This window comes from Oncorhynchus mykiss, chromosome 24 (genome assembly GCF_057628025.1).
Source record: "Oncorhynchus mykiss isolate SJ-2025 chromosome 24, ASM5762802v1, whole genome shotgun sequence".
Lineage (NCBI taxonomy): Eukaryota > Metazoa > Chordata > Actinopteri > Salmoniformes > Salmonidae > Oncorhynchus > Oncorhynchus mykiss.
Genome location: NC_143045.1, coordinates 15,336,364 through 15,359,267, shown reverse-complemented (window position 1 = coordinate 15,359,267; position 22,904 = coordinate 15,336,364). Strand labels below are relative to the sequence as shown.

The following is a 22,904-nucleotide window of genomic DNA, read 5'->3' as shown; positions in this document are numbered from 1 at the left end:
TTCCCTCTGTTCTTAGTAATCATCACCCTGCTCAGAGTGTGTTTGGGAGGAGGCGTGGAGAGAGAGAGAGAGAGAGAGAAAGAGAGAGGGGGGGAGGAGAAAGGTATAGATAAGAATAGATAGGGTGACATTTTCCTCAGACAAAATTAGTGTGTGTGTGTGTGTGTGTGTGTGTGTGTGTCTCTCTGTCTGTCTGTCTGTCTGTCTGTCTGTCTGTCTGTCTGTCTGTCTGTCTGTTTCCACGGGGCGGCAGGAAGTCTAGTGGTTAACGCACTGGGCCAGTAACCGAAAGGTTGGTGGATCGAATCCCCGAGCTGCCAAAGTCAAAATATGTCGTTCTGCCCCTAAACAAGGCAGTTAACCCACTTTTCCTAGGCTGTCATTGCAAATAAGAATTTGTTCTAAACTGACTTGCCTAGTTAAATAAAGGTTGAAAAAATAAATAAATGCATAGGTGCGTGCGTGTCTACCTGAAGTGGTCATAGCTGAACTCTTCCAGTGTGTAAGGTTTAACCCTCTCCTCTCCAGTTTCCTGGAGAACCAGCTGAGACAAACGCTTAATGACAGGCGCTTCACCACCTGTCAGAAAACACATCATCAACACTGGACATTCTATCTGATCTACATACTCTCTGAGTCCCAAATGGCACCCTATCCCTATATAGTGTACCACTTTTTACCATGGAGTAGGGTGTAGGGAATAGGGTGCCATTTGGGACGTTAACAAAGTGCCCAGACGCTAAGGGAAATGTCATAATTTCTAGAATGCTCAAATCTCCAAAACCTCCTCCTCTCTCTTACCTCCTCAGTGATCTTGGACTTCTTCTTCAGGGTGAGGGACACTAGTTTGTGTCGGACACTGTTCTTCTTGTTGCTGTCTGAATGGGGGGTCTTAAGGGGAGGGGTTACAGCAGGACACAGTTTATAAATCAGCTAGGAAACGTCTTCGAGGAAGCACGACTGTACTGTACTACCCAGAGCAACTCTACAGGTGTATCAGACCATGAGGGTGCAACTCAGTTATCATCTAACCTAATGAGATTATAGCTAAGTGTTATTATCAAATACTTCCCCCCTCTTCTTCTTTTAATGATTTAGCAGATGCTCTTATTCAGAGCGACTTACTGTTGGTGCATTCATCTTAAGATAGCTAGGTGAGACAACCACATATCACATTCTTAGTAAGTACTTTTTCCTCACAGCACAGCAAAACATTTCCTCTGACCTCCCCCTGCTCCTCTCACCTCCCCCTCCCCCTCCCCCTGCAAGGCTTGTAGTTCTCTCTCTCCCCCCTCCCTCCTCTCACCTCTCCTTCCCCCTACAGGGCTTGTACTTCTCTCTCTCTCCCCTCCCTCCTCCCACCTCTCCTTCCCCCTGCAGGGCTTGTAGTTCCCTCCCTCCCTCCCTCCCCTCCCTCCCTCCCTCTCCCTCCCCCTGCAGGGCCTGTAGTTCTCTCCATCCCTCCCTCCCTCCCTCCTGCAGGGCCTGTAGTTCTCGCTCTCCCTCCCTCCCACCCTCCCTCCCTCCCTCCCTCTCCTCCTGCAGGGCCTGTAGTTCTCTATTGCCCCTCCCCCCTCCTCTCACCTCCCCCTGCAGAGCCTGTAGTTCTCTCTCTCTCCCATCCCTCCCTCCTCTCACCTCTTCTTCCCCCTGCAAGGCCTGTAGTTCACTTTCTTTCCCCTCCCCCTCCTCTCATCTCTCCCACCCCATGCAGAGCCTGTAGTTCTCTATTTCTCTCCCCCTCCTCTCACCTCTCCCTCCCCATGCAGAGCCTGTAGTTCTCTATTTCTCTCCCCCTCCTCTCACCTCTCCCTCCCCCCGCATAGCCTGTAGTTCTCTATTTCTCTCCCCCCTCCTCTCACCTCTCCCTCCACCTTCAGAGCCTGTAGTTCTCTATTTCTCTCCCCCCTCCTCTCACCTCTCCCTCCACCTTCAGAGCCTGTAGTTCTCTATTTCTCTCCCCCCTCCTCTCACCTCTCCCTCCACCTTCAGAGCCTGTAGTTCTCTCTTTCCCCTCCCCCTCCTCTCACCTCTCCCTCCCCATGCAGAGCCTGTAGTTCTCTCTTTCCCCTCCCCCCTCCTCTTCCCTCTCCCTCCCCCCGCAGAGCCTGTAGTTCTCTCTTTCCCCTCCCCCCTCCTCTCCCCTCTCCCTCCCCCTGCAGAGCCTGTAGTTCTCTCTTTCCCCTCCCCCCTCCTCTCTTTGTTTGAGCGGCCGTCGGCCATGGGTGTGTGCGGTGGTGCCCTGGAATTAGGTGGCAGCGAATTTGGCAAACGTATACTCTGACAGGTCATCCTCCTCATCCTCAGGGAGAGGAAGAACAGCGTCTAAATCCTCCTCCTAAAGCTCCTTCTGGGCACGCTCCAAGTCCTACAAACAGATGCATGTACGCGCAAACACACACATTTATGCACACACACAGACACACAGTGAACGTTTTGAATGTAGCCCAGAGCAGATTGTGTTAACTGTAGCAGTGTTTGTCTGTCTGTCCACCAGGTGGCGACCTTCTCACCTAGAACCCAGCTGGTGGTGCTCCCTCCTGGCCAGGGAAGGAGTTTGTTGTTCCCAGAAAGCCGAACATCTTATCCACCATGTCAGAGTCGTTCACCGGCTCATGTCTGGCATTCTCCATCTGCTCCACCATCTCCTTCTTCTTCCGCACCTCCTCCCTCTCTCTCTTCTCCCTCTCCGTGTCCTCCTTCGCTAGCTGAGCCAGTCTCAGCTTCTACCTACAGAAGACTGTGTGTGTGTCTGTGTGTGTGTCTGTGTGTGTGTGTCTGTGTGTGTCTGTGTGTGTGTGTGTGTGTGTGTGTGTGTGTGTGTGTGTGTGTGTGTGTGTGTGTGTGTGTGTGTGTGTGTATGCCCCCTCAGATTTGTCCTAAAAACAGTTGTTATTTTTCTGTAATACTACTAGCCAGCTAGTCATTTTATGATGGAGCCATTTCAGGCCATCAAGTTAGAGTAGCTATCTTATCTAAGTATCTTAGCTGGCATGCCTACTGGCAAGGTTGGTAGACTTTAGAAAAGCTAGCAATAACTAAATGTACTCAATATTTTACCCAGATTTTAGCAGAGATGCAGAGAAGCATATTTAGTTTCTTTTTAATTCAGAACCACCAGTCAGGGGGATACAGACAGCAGATATGCAGAAAAATTGACATATTTCTTTACATAGAATTAAGCATAATGATTATGGCTCTAGATTGCAGGGCCTGGCCCCCCTACGGACCATCCCTAGCCATCCTCATGTACTTTGTGCCCCCTCTGATTTTTGGGGTGCATGACGCCTGTATGTGTGTGTGTTCCAGACCTTTGCCTTCTTAACGCTCATCTGGTTCCTCAGTTTCTCCTCCTCAGCCAGACGCAGCTTCTCTGCCTACAACCTCCTCCGATACTGAGAGAGAGAGAGAGAGAGAGAGAGAGGGAGGAAACAGAGGGAAAGAGAGAGGGAGGAAACAGAGGGAGAGAGAGGGAGGAAACAGAGGGAGAGAGAGAGGGCGGAAACAGAGGGAGAGAGAGAACGAGAAAAAATAATGCAAGGGAAAGTGAGAGAAAAGGTTAGGATGAGATAGTGAGAGAGAGAAAGGTTTAGGATGAGAGTGTGAGAGAGAGAAAGGTTTAGGATGAGAGAGTGAGAGAGAGAAAGGTTTAGGATGAGAGTGAGAGAGAGAAAAGGTTAGGATGAGAGAGTGAGAGAGAAAAGGTTTAGGATGAGAGTGAGAGAGAGAAAGGGTTAGGATGAGAGAGTGAGTGAGTGAGAGAGAGAAAGGGTTAGGATGAGAGAGTGAGTGAGTGAGTGAGAGAGAGAAAGGGTTAGGATGAGAGAGTGAGTGAGTGAGAGAGAGAAAGGTTTAGGATGAGAGTGAGAGAGAGAAAGGTTTAGGATGAGAGTGAGAGAGAGAAAAGGTTAGGATGAGAGAGTGAGTGAGTGAGAGAGAGAAAGGGTTAGGATGAGAGAGTGAGTGAGTGAGTGAGAGAGAGAAAGGGTTAGGATGAGAGAGTGAGTGAGTGAGTGAGAGAAAGGGTTAGGATGAGAGAGTGAGAGAAAGGGTTAGGATGAGAGAGTGAGAGAAAGGGTTAGGATGAGAGAGTGAGCGGGACTGAGGCTTTCTTTCAGTCTGCACTGCGTGTGTCTGTCTCTTTCTCACCTCTCCCTTCAGTCTCTTGTAGAGTCGTCATGCAATCATGCCCCATGTGTGAGCCTGGATGGTGATGACGGCCCATAGGCAGTGTCTGAAGGCCCTTCTGACCAGACAGCCTCTACACCTGGCCTGCAGACCAATCACTCTCTGTCTGGCCACGTGGTACATTATGTACAGCCGTCTGGAGTGATACAACGACTGCAGTCTGGTGAACCCTGCCCGCATCTAGGAGGGGAGGGGAGGAGAAGGAGGGGAGGAGGGGGAGGAGGGGAGGAGGGGGAGGAGGAGAGGACATGGAGGAGAAATTGTCATTTGATTAATGATACAAGGAACAGTTCAAGTGATCAAGTTTTTAAAACTCACAGCTCCATAGTTCTTGCGACAGTGGTATCCTCGCCACGTCTTCTGGATCATCATGGCTGACTTCCTCCTCTTCAGGAAGTTGGACCTGTTGAGACCAAGTGACACCATTGTTAACTCAAAGCTCGTTGCTATGACTAGTCTCAACTAGTTGCTTTGCCAACAGTCTAAACTGGTAGTTAGGACTACAGTCTCACCAGGTTGCTATACTAACAGCCTCACCGGGTTGCTATGACTACGGCCTCACCTGTCCTTGTAGCCTCGATTGTTCCTCCTCTTTTCTTCTTTTACCTTCAGAGGAGTGTCAGGTTGGCCCATATTATCACCCGGCAAGTAGCCAACCAGAGACCAAGGTAGACGTAAATATGTGTTCATGCACATATGATACGCAGACACACAGATACAAACACACACACAGATACAAACACACACACAGATACAAACACACACACAGATACAAACACACACACAGATACAAACACACACACAGATACAAACACACACACACAGATACAAACACACACAGGTACAAACACACACACACAGATACAAACACACACAGACACACAGACACACACACAGACACACAGATACAAACACACACACAGATACAAACACACACAGACACACAGACACACACAGACACACAGATACAAACACACACAGACACAGACACACACACAGACACACAGATACAAACACACACAGACACACAGACACACACACAGATACAAACACACACACAGATACAAACACACACACAGATACAAACACACACACACAGATACAAACACACACAGACACACAGATACAAACACACACACAGATACAAACACACACACAGATACAAACACACACAGACACACAGACACACATACAGACACACAGATACAAACACACACACAGATACAAACACACACAGACACACAGATACAAACACACACACAGATACAAACACACGCACAGATACAAACACACACAGACACACAGACACAGATACAAACACACACAGACACACAGATACAAACACACACACATATACAAACACACACAGACACACAGATACAAACACACACAGATACAAACACACACAGACACACAGATACAAACACACACACAGATACAAACACACACAGACACACAGATACAAACACACACACAGATACAAACACACACAGACACACAGATACAAACACACACAGATACAAACACACACAGACACACAGATACAAACACACACACAGATACAAACACACACAGACACACAGACACACATACAGACACACAGATACAAACACACACACAGATACAAACACACACAGACACACAGATACAAACACACACACAGATACAAACACACACAGACACACAGATACAAACACACACACAGATACAAACACACACAGACACACAGATACAAACACACACAGATACAAACACACACAGACACACAGATACAAACACACACACAGATACAAACACACACAGACACACAGATACAAACACACACACAGATACAAACACACACAGACACACAGATACAAACACACACAGATACAAACACACACAGACACACAGATACAAACACACACACAGATACAAACACACACAGACACACAGACACACATACAGACACACAGATACAAACACACACACAGATACAAACACACACAGACACACAGATACAAACACACACAGACACACAGATACAAACACACACAGACACACAGACACACATACAGACACACAGATACAAACACACACACAGATACAAACACACACAGACACACAGATACAAACACACACAGACACACAGACGCAGATACAAACAAACACACACAGATACAAACACACACAGACCCACAGACACACACACACACAGATACAAACACACACACACAGGACACGCAGATACAAACACACACAGAGATACAAACACACACACACACACACACACACACACAGACACGCAGATATACACACAGACACGCAGATATACACACAAACACGCAGATACAAACACACAGACAGAGGAAAGAGAGTAATGTTAGCATCTTGCCACACATTACTGAAGAGACAGATGGAGGAGAAGAGTGCAAGCAACATGCCATGCAGAGAAAACCCTATTCCATATTTAATTCACTACTTCTGACCAGAGCCCTATATGCACTATAAGGGAATAGAGTGCCATTTGGGATGCAAACCATGAGACAACCAGAACAGACACAGCCGTCTGTCTGGAACGCTTCATGATGACCACTCAGAGAAACTAGCCAACAGGTAATGAATGAGTGACCTGTGATGTCATCAAAGTGTAGTGAGGAGTGTTGGGTTGAGTGACTGTGTGGTTGGTAGGGCGAAGGGTTGCATTACCATGGCGACATCGGCCTGGAAGATCTGCTTGATGAACTTGTTCCTGGAGGAGTGAACCAGCTGGATGATGTCACCATGCAGGGTGTCTCTGTTCTTCTCCAAGAAATCTATTATTGATAAGGCTATTAGTTATTGGTTATTAATAAGGCTATTAGTTATTGGTTATTGATAAGGCTATTAGTTATTGGTTATTGATAGGGCTATTCGTTATTGGTTATTGATAGGGCTATTGGTTATTGGTTATTGATAGGGCTATTGGTTATTGGTTATTGATAGGGTTATTAGTTATTGGTTATTGATAAGGCTATTAGTTATTGGTTATTGATAGGGCTATTAGTTATTGGTTATTGATAGGGCTATTAGTTATTGGTTATTGATAGGGCTATTAGTTATTGGTTATTGATAAGGCTATTAGTTATTGGTTATTGATAGGGCTATTAGTTATTGGTTATTGATAGGGCTATTAGCTATTGGTTATTGATAGGGCTATTAGTTATTGGTTATTGATAGGGCTATTAGCTATTGGTTATTGATAGGGCTATTGGTTATTGGTTATTGATAGGGCTATTAGTTATTGGTTATTGATAGGGCTATTGGTTATTGGTTATTGATAGGGCTATTAGTTATTGGTTATTGATAAGGCTATTAGTTATTGGTTATTGATAGGGCTATTAGTTATTGGTTATTGATAGGGCTATTAGCTATTGGTTATTGATAGGGCTATTGGTTATTGGTTATTGATAGGGCTATTAGTTATTGGTTATTGATAGGGCTATTGGTTATTGGTTATTGATAAGGCTATTAGTTATTGGTTATTGATACGGCTATTAGTTATTGGTTATTGATAGGGCTATTAGTTATTGGTTATTGATAGGGTTATTAGTTATTGGTTATTGATAGGGCTATTGGTTATTGGTTATTGATAGGGCTATTAGTTATTGGTTATTGATAGGGCTATTGGTTATTGGTTATTAATAGGGCTATTGGTTATAGGTTATTGATAGGGCTATTAGTTATTGGTTATTGATAGGGCTATTGGTTAATGGTTATTGATAGGGCTATTGGTTATAGGTTATTGGTTATTGATAGGGCTATTGGTTATTGGTTATTGATAGGGCTATTGGTTATTGGTTATTAATAGGGCTATTGGTTATAGGTTATTGATAGGGCTATTAGTTATTGGTTATTGATAGGGCTATTGGTTATTGGTTATTGATAGGGCTATTGGTTATAGGTTATTGATAAGGCTATTAGTTATTGGTAATGGATAAGTATTTTGGTTGTTGGTTATTGATAAGGCTATGGTTATTGGTTATTGATAAGGCTCTTGGTTATTGATAAGGCTCTTGGTTATTGGTTATTGATAAGGCTCTTGGTTAATGATAGGGCTCTTGGTTATTGGTTATTGATAGGGCTCTTGGTTATTTGTTATTGATAAGGATATTAGTTATTGGTAATGGATAAGGCTTTTGGTTATTGATAAGACTATTGGTTATTGGTTATTGATAAGGCTATTGGTTATTGATATGGATATTGGTTATTGATAAGGCTCTTGGTTATTGATAAGGCTCTTGGTTATTGGTTATTGATAAGGCTATTGGTTATTGGTTATTGATAGGGCTCTTGGTTATTGATAAGGCTATTGGTTATTGGTTATTGATAAGGCTATTGGTTATTGATACAGATATTGGTTATTGATAAGGCTCTTGGTTATTGATAAGGCTCTTGGTTATTGGTTATTGATAAGGCTCTTGGTTATTGGTTATTGATAGGGCTCTTGGTTATTGATAAGGCTATTGTTTATTGGTTATTGAGAAGGATCTTGGTTATTGGTTATTGATAAGGCTTTTGGTTATTGAAAGGGATCTTGGTTATTGGTTATTGATAAGGCTATTAGTTATTGGTTATTGATAAGACTATTAGTTATTGGTAATGGATGAGGCTTTTGGTTATTGGTTATTTATAAGGCTCTTGGTTATTGATATGGCTATTGGTTATTGGTTATTGATAAGGCTATTGGTTATTGATACAGATATTGGTTATTGGTTGTTGATAAGGCTATTGGTTATTGTTTAGGACATTGGGTCTAGTGTGTCCTATCCTCTATTAGTCCCGAGAAGAACCCTTTACAGTGACTTTTTCATTGAGGGTGGTCATTACAAAATCAAAGCATGTTGGTTTTAACATTAAATAAGCATTTTATCAATTTCCACTGTCCTCCAAGAGTTGATGATTTTGGTCATCATGTTGTATATGATAATCAGTCAGTGAGTATGTGATAATCATGTTGCCATAATGTTGTCACGTACCTCGTGTCTCGTAGTGAACCACCCCAGCAAAGTGCTGGATGCCAAACTGGGTTTCATAAGTGGTCTTAGGAGGAACGTAGTTGTTGTTCAACTTATGCTGAGAGTTCAACTTATTCAACATAGTAGTGTCTGTACCCTGAGACAGAGAGTGGGTGGGTGGGGGTGGGTGGGTGAGAGGGATGGGTTAGGGAGATATGATCTAACTAAGTACCCTGGGAACTGACAGAGTAGGTCTACACAAATATATTTGTTCTCTCTCTATTATACTGTATCTGTGTTTCTCTCTCTCTTCTTCCTTCTACGTTAGGGAACAACAGATGTAGCATCTTAATTTGACCCAGTTTGCTACAGCAGGAAAATAGTCCTGCAGCAACAGGAAATGTGAATTATTATGTGGATTATAAATATTTTAGATTTTTTTATATTTCTTTATTATTTTTCTTTTTCTTTTTGTTTTCCAATTTTGTGGTGTCCAATTGGTAGTTACAGTCTTGTCTCATCGCTGCAACTCCCGTACGGACTCGGGAGAGGAAAAGGTTGAGAGCTGCGCGTACTCCCGAAACACAACCCAACCAAGCCGCACTGCTTCTTGACACAATGCCCACTTAACCCGGAAGCCAGCCGCTCCAATGTGTTGGAGGGAACACTGTACACCTGGCGACTGTGTCAGCATACACTGCACCCGGCCCGCAACAGGAGTCGCTAGTGTGTGATGAACGACACCCCATGGGTCTCCCAGTTGCGGCCGGCTGCAACACCACCAGCACCACTCGGGTGGCCATGTGCATTATAATTAATGGCCATTCTTGTAACTGTTGATAAATTTTTCGTAAGGGAAAATCAGGTCTGAAATTTCTATGTGGAAATTAAAAACTTCAGAAGCCTTTTTAAAATTCAAAAACAACACAAATTTGATATTTCCTAAATTGCAGTTATGTTCCCTGCAACAGGGTGATCAAATTAAGATCCTACATCTGTATGTGTACCGTATCTATCTATAATGCAGTTACATTGGGGAAATTGCTCTCCGTGTCTATGAGGTTTATGATGATCAAGGGTTTGATAGCGATCATGTTTCTTGTCCCTCTCTCGCCCACCCCCTATCCTCCTCTACCTCAATGTTATACTATCATCAATACCTTGGGGAACTTGCTCTCATCGTCTATGAGGCAGATGATGTTCATGGGTTTGATAGCGATCATGTCCAGGGCATCCTGGTTGTCTGTGAACTCGATGTGTTGCCAGTTGATGTGCTCCAGGTTGTACTCCTCCTGCTCCAGCTTGAACACATGCCTCACAAAGAACTGCTGCAGGTTCTCATTGGCAAAGTTAATGCACAGCTGCTCAAAACTGTTGATAGGGAGAGACACATACACACACATTTCTGGTATTTTATTAGGATCCCCATTAGCTGTTGCAAAAGCAGCAGCTACTCTTCCTGGGTTCCACACTAAACATGAAACATGACATAATACCGAACATTAATAGACAAGAACAGGTCAAGGACAGAACTACATCAATTTAAAAAAGGCACACGTAGCCTACATATCAATACATACACAAACTATCAAATAGGTCAAATAGAGGAGAGGCGTTGTGCAGTGAGGTGTTGCTTCATCTGTTTTTTGGAACCAGGTTTGCTGTTTATTTGAGCAATGTGAGATGGAACAGAGTTCCATGCAATAATGGCTCTATATAATACTGTACGGTTTCTTGAATTTGTTCTGGATTTGGGGACTGTGAAAAGACCCCTGGTGGCATGTCTGGTGGGGTAAGTGTGTGTGTCAGAGCTGTGTGTAAGTTCACTATGTAAACAATTTGGGATTTTCAACACATGAATGTTTCTTATATGAACACAGGGCAGGAAACCGACACAAGTAGTCCTATGGAGTGTCTGAGGGCTTTGGGCTCGTCGGACGGAGGCTTGTAGATCGCTACATTGATCTTCTCTACAATCCACACAAACAGACGACCGTAGATCCCCTACACACACAATGCACGCACACACACAATATACATATGCTAGAGAGTGTTTGAAAAAGTGTGTCACACACCAGAGAGCATGTTAATGTGTGTGTGTGTGTGTGTGTGTGTGTGTGTGTGTGTGTGTGTGGGTTACCTTGACGAATGCGTCTCGTACGTCCAGTGCCTGCTCTATACTGAGGGGAGTGGAGACTGTTTCTCCTCTAGTGTTCAGAGTCCTACTGGTCAGACAGTTCATCAGGTCTTTACCACATATCACATTCTTAGTAAGTACTTTTTCCTCACAGCACAGCAAAACATTTCCTCTGACCTCCCCCTGCTCCTCTCCTCTCACCTCCCCCTCCCCCTCCCCCTGCAAGGCTTGTAGTTCTCTTTCTCTCCCCTCCCTCCTCTCACCTCTCCTTCCCCCTACAAGGGCTTGTAGTTCTCTCTCTCTCCCCTCCCTCCTCTCACCTCTTCTTCCCCCTGCAGGGCTTGTAGTTCCCTCCCTCCCTCCCTCCCTCTCCTCCTGCAGGGCCTGTAGTTCTCTCCCTACCTCCCTCCCTCCCTCTCCTCCTGCAGGGCCTGTCGTTCTCGCTCTACCTCCCTCCCTCCCTCCCTCCCTCTACTCCTGCAGGGCCTGTAGTTCTCTATTGCCCCTCCCCCCTCCTCTCACCTCACCCTGCAGAGCCTGTAGTTCTCTCTCTCTCCCCTCCCTCCTCCCACCTCTCCCTCCCCCTGCAGGGCTTGTAGTTCTCTCCCTCCCTCCCTCCCTCCCTCCCTCCCTCCCTCCCTCTCCTAATGCAGGGCCTGTAGTTCACTCTCTTTCCCCTCCCCCCTCTCACCTCTCCCTCCCCCTGCAGGGCCTGTAGTTCTCGCCCTCCCTCCCTCCCTCCCTCCCTCCCTCCCTCCCTCCCTCCCTCTCCTCCTGCAGGGCCTGTAGTTCTCGCTCTCCCCTTCCTCCCTCCCTCCCTCCCTCCCTCTCCTCTCCTCCTGAAGGGCCTGTAGTTCTCTATTTCTCTCCCCCCTCCTCTCACCTCTCCCTCCACCTTCAGAGCCTGTAGTTCTCTATTTCTCTCCCCCCTCCTCTCACCTCTCCCTCCACCTTCAGAGCCTGTAGTTCTCTCTTTCCCCTCCCCCTCCTCTCACCTCTCCCTCCCCATGCAGAGCCTGTAGTTCTCTCTTTCCCCTCCCCCCTCCTCTTCCCTCTCCCTCCCCCCGCAGAGCCTGTACAGTGCCTTGCGAAAGTATTCGGCCCCCTTGAACTTTGCGACCTTTTGCCACATTTCAGGCTTCAAACATAAAGATATAAAACTGTACTTTTTGTGAAGAATCAACAACAAGTGGGACACAATCATGAAGTGGAACGACATTTATTGGATATCTCAAACTTTTTTAACAAATCAAAAACTGAAAAATTGGGCGTGCAAAATTATTCAGCCCCTTTACTTTCAGTGCAGCAAACTCTCTCCAGAAGTTCAGTGAGGATCGATGAATGATCCAATGTTGACCTAAATGACTAATGATGATAAATACAATCCACCTGTGTGTACTCAACTCTCCGTATAAATGCACCTGCACTGTGATAGTCTCAGAGGTCCGTTAGAAGCGCAGAGAGCATCATGAAGAACAAGGAACACACCAGGCAGGTCCGAGATACTGTTGTGAAGATGTTTAAAGCCGGATTTGGATACAAAAAGATTTCCCAAACTTTAAACATCCCAAGGAGCATTGTGCAAGCGATAATATTGAAATGGAAGGAGTATCAGACCACTGCAAATCTACCAAGACCTGGCCGTCCCTCTAAACTATCAGCTCATACAAGGAGAAGACTGATCAGAGATGCAGCCATGAGGCCCATGATCACTCTGGATGAACTGCAGAAATCTACAGCTGAGGTGAGAGACTCTGTCCATAGGACAACAGTCGTATATTGCACAAATCTGGCCTTTATGGAAGAGAGGCAAGAAGAAAGCCATTTCTTAAAGATATCCATAAAAAGTGTTGTTTAAAGTTTGCCACAAGCCACCTGGGAGACACACCAAACATGTGGAAGAAGGTGCTCTGGTCAGATGAAACCAAAATTGAACTTTTTAGCAACAATGCAAAACGTTATGTTTGGCGTAAAAGCAACACAGCTGAACACACCATCCCCACTGTCAAACATGGTGGTGGCAGCATCATGGTTTGGGCCTGCTTTTCTTCAGCAGGGACAGGGAAGATGGTTAAAACTGATGGGAAGATGGATGGAGCCAAATACAGGACCATTCTGGAAGAAAACCTGATGGAGTCTGCAAAAGACCTGAGACTGGGACGGAGATTTGTTTTCCAACAAGACAATGATCCAAAACATAAAGCAAAATCTACAATGGAATGGTTCAAAAATTAACATATCCAGGTGTTAGAATGGCCAAGTCAAAGTCCAGAACCTGAATCCAATCGAGAATCTGTGGAAAGAACTGAAAACTGCTGTTCACAAATGCTCTCCATCCAACCTCACTGAGCTCGAGCTGTTTTGCAAGGAGGAATGGGAAAAAATGTCAGTCTCTCGATGTGCAAAACTGATAGAGACATACCCCAAGCGACTTACAGCTGTAATCGCAGCAAAAGGTGGCGCTACAAAGTATTAACTTAAGGGGGCTGAATAATTTTGCACGCCCAATTTTTCAGTTTTTGATTTGTTAAAAAAGTTTGAAATATCCAATAAATGTTGTTACACTTCATGATTGTGTCCCACTTGTTGTTGATTCTTCACAAAAAAATACAGTTTTATATCTTTATGTTTGAAGCCTGAAATGTGGCAAAAGGTCGCAAAGTTCAAGGGGGCCGAATACTTTCGCAAGGCACTGTAGTTCTCTCTTTCCCCTCCCCCTCCTCTCACCTCTCCCTCCCCATGCAGAGCCTGTAGTTCTCTATTTCTCTCCCCCTCCTCTCACCTCTCCCTCCACCTTCAGAGCCTGTAGTTCTCTATTTCTCTCCCCCCTCCTCTCACCTCTCCCTCCACCTTCAGCCTGTAGTTCTCTATTTCTCTCCCCCCTCCTCTCACCTCTCCCTCCACCTTCAGAGCCTGTAGTTCTCTATTTCTCTCCCCCCTCTCCCTCCCCCCGCAGAGCCTGTAGTTCTCTCTTTCCCCTCCCCCCTCCTCTTCCCTCTCCCTCCCCCCGCAGAGCCTGTAGTTCTCTCTTTCCATCTCCCCCTCCTCTCACCTCTCCCTCCCCCTGCAGAGCCTGTAGTTCTCTCTTTCCCCTCCCCCCTCCTCTCACCTCTCCCTCCACCTGCAGAGCCTTTAGTTCTCTCTTTCCCCTCCCCCCTCCTCTCACCTCTCCCTCCACCTACAAACCCTGTAGTTCTCTCTTTCCCATCCCCCCTCCTCTCACCTGTCCCTCCACCTGCAGAGCCTGTAGTTCTCTCTTTCCCCTCCCCCCTCCTCTCACCTCTCCCTCCACCTACAGAGCCTGCAGTTCTCTCTTTCCCCTCCCCCCTCCTCTCACCTCTCCCTCCCCCTTCAGGGCCTGTAGTTCCCTCTTGTAGGTTTTTTTGCCCAACGTCTCGTAAATCTTGGTCATCACAGGAATTTTCTCCTAGCCGTCGGTGATGGCCGTGTGGTACTTGGGCTCCGGGAGATTTCCCATGAACCTCAGCACCGTAATCCACACCGCCAACACCGCCTGGGGGGAGCGAAACCAACAGTGTTAGAGTTGCAACCTTTGAATTACTTACTTTTTCTATATATCCTGGTTTAAGATTCTGGATTTCCTGCTATTCCCTCCTGATTCCAAGAATCTTCCTATCTGGATTTCTGGACAACCGGGGAAAGTAGGGAAATTTTACTGGAATTTTTATCTAAACAGTGTTGTTGCTGTAATTATAAAAAGTACAGTTGGGTAGAAGGAGTCTGCCTGAAAGGACAGTCTGACAAACCCCCATGGTCTACTGGGGTTAGAGGTCAGGGGTCAGAGTTGAGAGGTCATGTGGCCTACCAGCTGGTCGCCCTCGTCATCATGGAACAGCAGAGTTTGTTTGAGCGGCCGTCGGCCATTGGTGTGTGTGGTGGTGCCCTGGAATTAGGTGGCAGCGAATTTGGCAAACGTATACTCTGACAGGTCATCCTCCTCATCCTCAGGGAGAGGAAGAACAGCGTCTAAATCCTCCTCCTAAAGCTCCTTCTGGGCACGCTCCAAGTCCTACAAACAGATGCATGTACGCGCAAACACACACATTTATGCACACACACAGACACACTGAACGTTTTGAATGTAGCCCAGAGCAGATTGTGTTAACTGTAGCAGTGTTTGTCTGTCTGTCCACCAGGTGGCGACCTTCTCACCTAGAACCCAGCTGGTGGTGCTCCCTCCTGGCCAGGGAAGGAGTTTGTTGTTCCCAGAAAGCCGAACATCTTATCCACCATGTCAGAGTCGTTCACCGGCTCATGTCTTGCATTCTCCATCTGCTCCACCATCTCCTTCTTCTTCTTGTGTGTGTGTGTGTGTGTGTGTGTGTGTGTGTGTGTGTGTGTGTGGGTTACCTTGACGAATGCGTCTCGTACGTCCAGTGCCTGCTCTATACTGAGGGGAGTGGAGACTGTTTCTCCTCTAGTGTTCAGAGTCCTACTGGTCAGACAGTTCATCAGGTCTTTACAGTCCACCTACACACACACATACACGCATGCGTGAACGCACATAAGTTGGCAGGCGGTCGCATGCACACGTACACACAAGTACACACACACACACAGCAACATTAAGTCAGAAAACACACTTCTTTCACACCATCAACCAATGTCAACAACAGTCCAAGTGTGTGTGTTTCACCAGTTTGCCACTAGGAGGTGCTCACTGCCGTGTTATTCACTAAGCACTGTTAGCTCTCTCTCCCCTCCCTCCCTCCCTCCATCTTTCCATCCACCTCCCACTCTCCCTCCCTCCACCTCCCTCCACCTCCCTCTCCCACCCTCCCTCCTTCTCCGCTCTCCCTCCCTCCTCCTCCTCCGCTCTATCTCCCTCCCTCCTCCTCCTCCTCCGCTCTCCCTCCCTCCTTCTCCTCCGCTCTCTCTCCCTCCTTCCTCCTCCCTCCCTCCACCTCCCTCCCTGTCTTTCCCCTCACCTCCCTCTCCCTCGCTCCCTCCTCCTCCGCTCTCCCTCCCTCCTTCTCCTCCGCTCTCTCTCCCTCCCTCCTCCTCCTCCCTCCCTCCACCTCCCTCCCTGTCTTTCCCCTCACCTCCCTCTCCCTCCCTCCCGCAGTGGTCTAGGACTCACCTGTAGTTCTCCAGCAGCTGTGACATAACTAGTTCAGTTTACTGCTGTACAACCACTCAGTGGACAGGGTAGGTGTGTGTATGGACGGTAGGTTTATGGGTACAGTGTGTGTGTGTGTGTGTGTGTTACCTCCAGCAGACCACCTCACAGGCATCCAGGTTGTCATAAGTACGAGCTAGGGGTCAGAGGTCAGAGGTAGGAGGTAGGTGACAGTGAAGTCAGTATGATGTCATTCAAATATGTATGTCTGTGTGTGTATGTGTGTACCTATTACCTTCATAACGCAGGTTCCCCATATGTAGTATAGAGGCCAATAGTTTGGAGATCATCCAATTCTCAGTGTGAACATCAACACCTTCATGGCTGATTGGATGTTTGAATACTCCTTCATATCATCACGACCATCACACACAGTACACTTCCCCTGGAGGAGAGGAGAACATTAGTTTAATTATATTTTCTCACTACTGTTATAAGTGGTGTCCTACTAAGGTAGCTGTAGTCTGTGGCTTTCCCTAGTCCCAGTTTCTTCTTCTGGTCTGAAGACATGCCCTTCAACATACAGTAGAATATATGGTAGTTCCTCTCATCACGAGCCTGCAGAGAGAGGGGGGGGAAGAGATGACACGATAGTGACCAAAGTAACACAGCTAGTAGACTGTATCACAGGATATAGGACAGTTGCTTACTTCAGCTAGCTAACACTTCCTGTTCCAAAACGTTTTGCTTTGTTTTGCTATGGTGTGCACTAATGAATCCAACCCTGTCTGCAGACCCTATAACCCCGCCCCCTGAATCCATACCTGTCTGCAGACTCTATAACCCCGCCCCCTGAATCCAACCCTGTCTGCAGACTCGTGACTTCTCCAGCAGGTACTGTTCTATCTTGGCCCCCTCTATGGCTCCTCTCTTGTTGAAGTGGATGTCGATGTATTTCCCGAAGCGGCTAGAGTTATCATTACGGATCGTCTTAGCGTTACCAAACGCTGCGGACAGACAACACAAAGCCCTCAACACTCAGGACTAGAACTACTACAGGGTTTATTATTGTGATCGTGTGTGTGTGTGTGTGTGTGTGTGTCCTACCCTTGTCACGAACCGGCTCAAAGCTCGTAACAAAAGGGAGACAACGTGGAGATAAGGAGTAACAAAACATATATTTATGAAATAAAGTAAACTAAGTACAATATACAATGGTGTGTGTAATCAGTAATCAGTAGTGTGAGTGTTTTGGCATGCATGAATGTGATAATGCAGGGTGTTGAAAGGTGCCAAAGCAAACAACCAAAAGCCACCAAGATACACAACAAAATCTGTAAAGGTGTCTGCATGGAGAGAGTCTCCTTCATGAATGGGGAAGTGGTGTATTTATCCTGGGAGACACCAGGCCCAGGTGTTTTCCATGTAGCTGACGACCCTCCCAACTCCGCCCACCGGCATCCTAATAAGGAAACAAGAACAACGAGAATATATCAGACAGAGTGGGAGGGTTGTCACACCCTCCAGTATAGGATTAGCCTCCAGGACCTGTTGTTCTATCCAGGAGTGTTGTCCACTGATGGCTGCTAGGACCTGGAGGATCAGCTTGGTGCTCTCAGTCTTCCCTGCTCCAAAACACACACATCAAATTAGATCCGACTTGGTGCTCTCACACGCTTCTAAGAACACACACACACCCAGACACACACACACCCCTCTCCCTCTCACACACCAGATGATGCAGCACTGGTCTCTGTTGTTCCTCTGCATGTTGAAGTAACAGTTATCTGCGATGGCAAAGATGTGTGGAGGCATCTCTCCTATCTTCTTATTGGTGTACAGGCGGATCTGGTCAGCTGTGTAGATGGGCAGCACCTGGTAGGGGTTTACTGCCACCAGGATAGAGCCTGTATACGTCTGGAGGGGACGGGGGTAGAGGGAAAAGGGCAAGGTAGGACACCAAATCAAAATTCCTAGAAATGAAAAGAGTGCAGTGCCGCAGTAGAGATGAGATGCACGTTACTATATCAACTCTGCACTCTGTGATCAGTTTAAATGGACAGTCACACGGGCACATTGCAGCAGGACAGAAGTACTTTATAGTTGGCCGTTCTCATTTACCTGCCACATGAAAATGAGGGGCGGATGAAGTCTGTGTGTGTTGGGAGCAGAGGTGACGTGGGGTTCATCTCTCAGAGGGTGCAGTCAGTGACAACTGAGTATCAGTAACGGTCACTGGAGCCCGGACAGCCATGAGTAAAACTAGTAGCTCATACGTACACTAACACATGCACTCATACACCCACACACCCAGACAGACACACACACTGGGGGGGAGTTTCTCAGGCAGCCATGAGTAAAACTAGTAGCTCATACGTACACTAACACATGCACTCATACACCCACACACCCAGACAGACACACACACACACTGGGGGGGAGTTTCTCAGGCAGCCATGAGTAAAACTAGTAGCTCATACGTACACTAACACATGCACTCATACACCCACACACCCAGACAGACACACACGCTGGGGGGGGGGAGTTTCTCAGGCAGCCATGAGTAAAACTAGTAGCTCATACGTACACTAACACATGCACTCATACACCTACACACCCAGACAGACACACACACTGGGGGTGAGAGAGAGAGAGAGAGAGAGAGATATAATCCTTTCCCTTCGTTCTCTGAATGACGCCGGTCATTGATCACCTGAGTGTGGGCTTCTGAGAAACAGCCTGTCTGTAGTTTGATTTTGAACACAGATAAAACTGTGAGGCGAATGTTTCATTTTGCAAGAGGAGTCTTTGTAAATAGTGCTTGCACAGAGAGAAAATGCATTGCTTCACATATAAAAGACACAGTGTATACTGTATACACACACTAACAGGGTGCATATTTCTCAGGCTGTTCTGAAAGACACATTGATCAGTGTTCCTCACACCACACACACAGTCACACTCTCTCTCACGCTACACAGCATGGTTGATAGTGGACACCAGACAGGCAGACAGGCAGTGTTTCAGCTATATATTACAGTATACATTCAACTGAAACCAGTCAACCGGTTTAAGAGAAAGAAACAGAGAAGTATAGAACTAGTAAAATCATCCCTTAAATAGTGAGAATGTTATGGATAACTGTGATATGATTTACATGATCTACATGGCACTGTAGTCACTGGAGGTAATACAACATGATACAGTAATATGGGTTATACACAGTGTCTGTGAGAAAGAAAGGAATGAAGGAGTTGTGTGTAGAGTCCAATGTAAGAATGGCAGTATTGGTGTGAAACTGTATCTTAAATCACTCTTCTCCTCCAGTGAATCTAGTCTGTCTGTCTGTCTACTAGTATTGGCAGTAGCGATTTTAACATGTCAATCTTGGTGGGGCAAACAACAAACATGTTCAGATGCCAGCGAAGCCACTACACAACATTACATGTATTTTATTTAACTAGGCAAGTCAGTTAAGAACAAATTATTATTTACAGTGACAGCCTACCCGGCCCGGACAACTCTGGACCAATTGTGCGCTGCCCTATGGGACTCACCAATCCCAGCTGGATGTGATACAGCTTGGAATTGAACCAAGCTGTACTGACACCTCGAGCACTGAGAGGCAGTGCCTTAAACCGCTGCGCCACCCGGGAGCCTCTATTACAGCGACAAATGGTGCCCACAAATTTTAGAGTCTACATAAAGAGTGGAGCTCTTTAAATATGGTTCCTACTGATTCCTTGTGGATTTGTGTAACTGGATAAGAACAGCATTCTCCTTCAATAATAATGAATGTCAACATGAGTTTTGAACCATACACTATGTTCAGTAAATTTATGATGCTTGTTCTTATATAATTAACAATTAGCTCTAAGTATAAGCAAGTGCAAAAATATGAGCTGTGATGAGGTAGGCCAATTCGTTCAGCTATTTCAAAAAGGACAGCGACAGAAATTCAGACAGATGTTGAGGCCTTAACTTTACTCTTCTTTAAGTCGAGAGAGAGAGAGAGAGAGAGAGAGAGAGAGAGAGAGAGAGAAAGGGAGAGAGAGAGAGAGAGAAAAGAGAGAGAGAGAGAGAGAGAAAAAGAGAGAAAGAGAGAGAAAGAGAGAGATAAGGAGAGAGAGAGAGAGAAAAAGAGAGAGAGAGAGAAAGAGAGAGAGAGAGAGAGAAAAATAGAGAGACCCAGACTCAGCGGTTAGCCTACCATTTGAAGTATTTCATTAGGTCTATGTGGTCTAAAAAGGAAGGACAATACAATCACGAGGATCCACTTTTATAGACAATATACAGACCCACTGACAAGACAACCCTCCCACTATGAACTGGAATGGGTCTATTACTCAACTTTTTGTGGAACAAAAATATTAGAATGGGGAGAGACTGTCACAGGAAAACATGGTTATGATGAGGGGATACTAAAATATAATGATGTTGGGTCTGTAACTTACCACCCTCCTTGTGGAGAAAAGCACCAGAGATAATGATAACACAAACAGTGACAACCCGTCGTTCAGGGCAGGTGGGGCAGAGCCTGTTTTGACCCCCACATTTTTTGGCCTAAATAAATACAAATAAGTAAATAGGCAGCTCCAGTGTCATGATGGGTTTGGTGTTCTGTCACTCATGGGGACACTACGTCACAGCCAAGTCTAAGGGGAGAGCTAGAACATTCTAGCCTCTTGGGTGCTGCCATAGAGTTACATTAGTGCCCATCCAAGAAGGCTCAAGGTCATTGGTCACAGATAAAATGTTGTCAAATCGTGTTATATACAGTAGCTTAGATTGGACTGATCATGTCAACATCATACTTTTAAAATCTTAGCTAGAAAGCTAGACAAGCAGTCATCATCATGAATCAAGTCGACAATCTACTGGCAAATCCTTTTTAATCCTTGTCATATGAAAATAAATAATGAAGAGAAATTATAGATAAAACGTATCGGTGCTCATCGGCCATTGGACATAAACTTTACACAAGAAGTTGGAAATCGCTAATTCAACAATGAGTGGTTTGGAAGGAATCAGTGACAGTGGCTAACGTTAACTGCAAGCATTGCAAAGCAATCACTAGCCTGCTGTTCAGTGGAGTGGCTGTGTGGTCCCAAATCTGGAATTAAGGGGCTCTTTCCAAGTTTAAAATTATAAACATAAAAAATTGGCCATGTTGTCAATGAAGCAATTATTATTATTATTATTTTTTTAATTTCACCTTTATTTAACCAGGTAGGCAAGTTGAGAACAAGTTCTCATTTACAATTGCGACCTTGCCAAGATAAAGCAAAGCAGTTCGACACATACAACGACACATGGAGTAAAACAAACATACAGTCAATAATACAGTATAAACAAGTCTATATACGATGTGAGCAAATGAGGTGAGATAAGGGAGGTAAAGGCAAAAAAAGGCCATGGTGGCAAAGTAAATACAATATAGCAAGTAAAACACTGGAATGGTAGATTTGCAGTGGAAGAATGTGCAAAGTAGAAATACAAATAATGGGGTGCAAAGGAGCAAAATAAATAAATAAATAAAATAAATACAGTAGGGAAAGAGGTAGTTGTTTGGGCGAAATTATAGGTGGGCTATGTACAGGTGCAGTAATCTGTGAGCTGCTCTGACAGTTGGTGCTTAAAGCTAGTGAGGGATATAAGTGTTTCCAGTTTCAGAGATGTTTGTAGTTCGTTCCAGTCATTGGCAGCAGAGAACTGGAAGGAGAGGCGGCCAAAGAAATAATTGGTTTTGGGGGTGACTAGAGAGATATACCTGCTGGAGCGTGTGCTACAGGTGGGAGATGCTATGGTGACCTATGCTAAGCATGACTTGTGCCGCGCTCAAAACAACTGTTAACTCGGAGCTGCGAAAACTTGACTTCAGTGAGTTCAAGACAACTGGGAAGTCGGGGATAAATGAGCTCCGACTGGGGAAATACATTTTGAACGGTCATCAAACTCGGAATTGTAAATCTGGCCTCTTTCTAGAGCTACGACCTGAAGATCAATGACGTCACATTTCTCTAAAACAGGCTATAGGCTAGATGTGCACAACCAAGTCCGAACATCAGGCTAAATTAACAGGGGCACATAAGCAGACAATGAAAGCTGTTAAAATATTCAAAGATGAGATTTCTCTAGAACAGGCTACATGTACACCAAGTCAGAACAGTAGGCTACGTTCCCTAGGGGGAAAGGGACCACATTATTAGGGTGAGACACATGGGCTACTGTTTACTACACAACATACACTTGGTATTACTTTCTTAGCTACAGTATACATATCTCCCTGGCATATTACATCACTTATGCAGCAGCATACTAGACATATTTATGGACTCACCATTGTGCTGTGCTCACTTGAACAGGAAGTTGGCATGGCGGTCCTTGTCATCAAAGTCTGGCATTGTCTGGATGAAGTGATGCTGGATTGACAGCATGGCCAATGCTTTTAACATTCTCTGGCCCATGGAGTTGCATGTGATGGTTTTATCCTTTAAGGGTGGAAAAGTTTCTCTCTGACTCT

General features: G+C 45.6%; 1 pseudogene; it reads right to left on the bottom strand.

Moving 5' to 3' along the window:
- Window positions 1-466: 466 nt before the first annotated feature.
- Window positions 467-22,785, bottom strand: LOC110503345 (unconventional myosin-VIIa-like; annotated as a pseudogene).
- Between the last annotated feature and the right edge of the window lie 119 nt (window positions 22,786-22,904).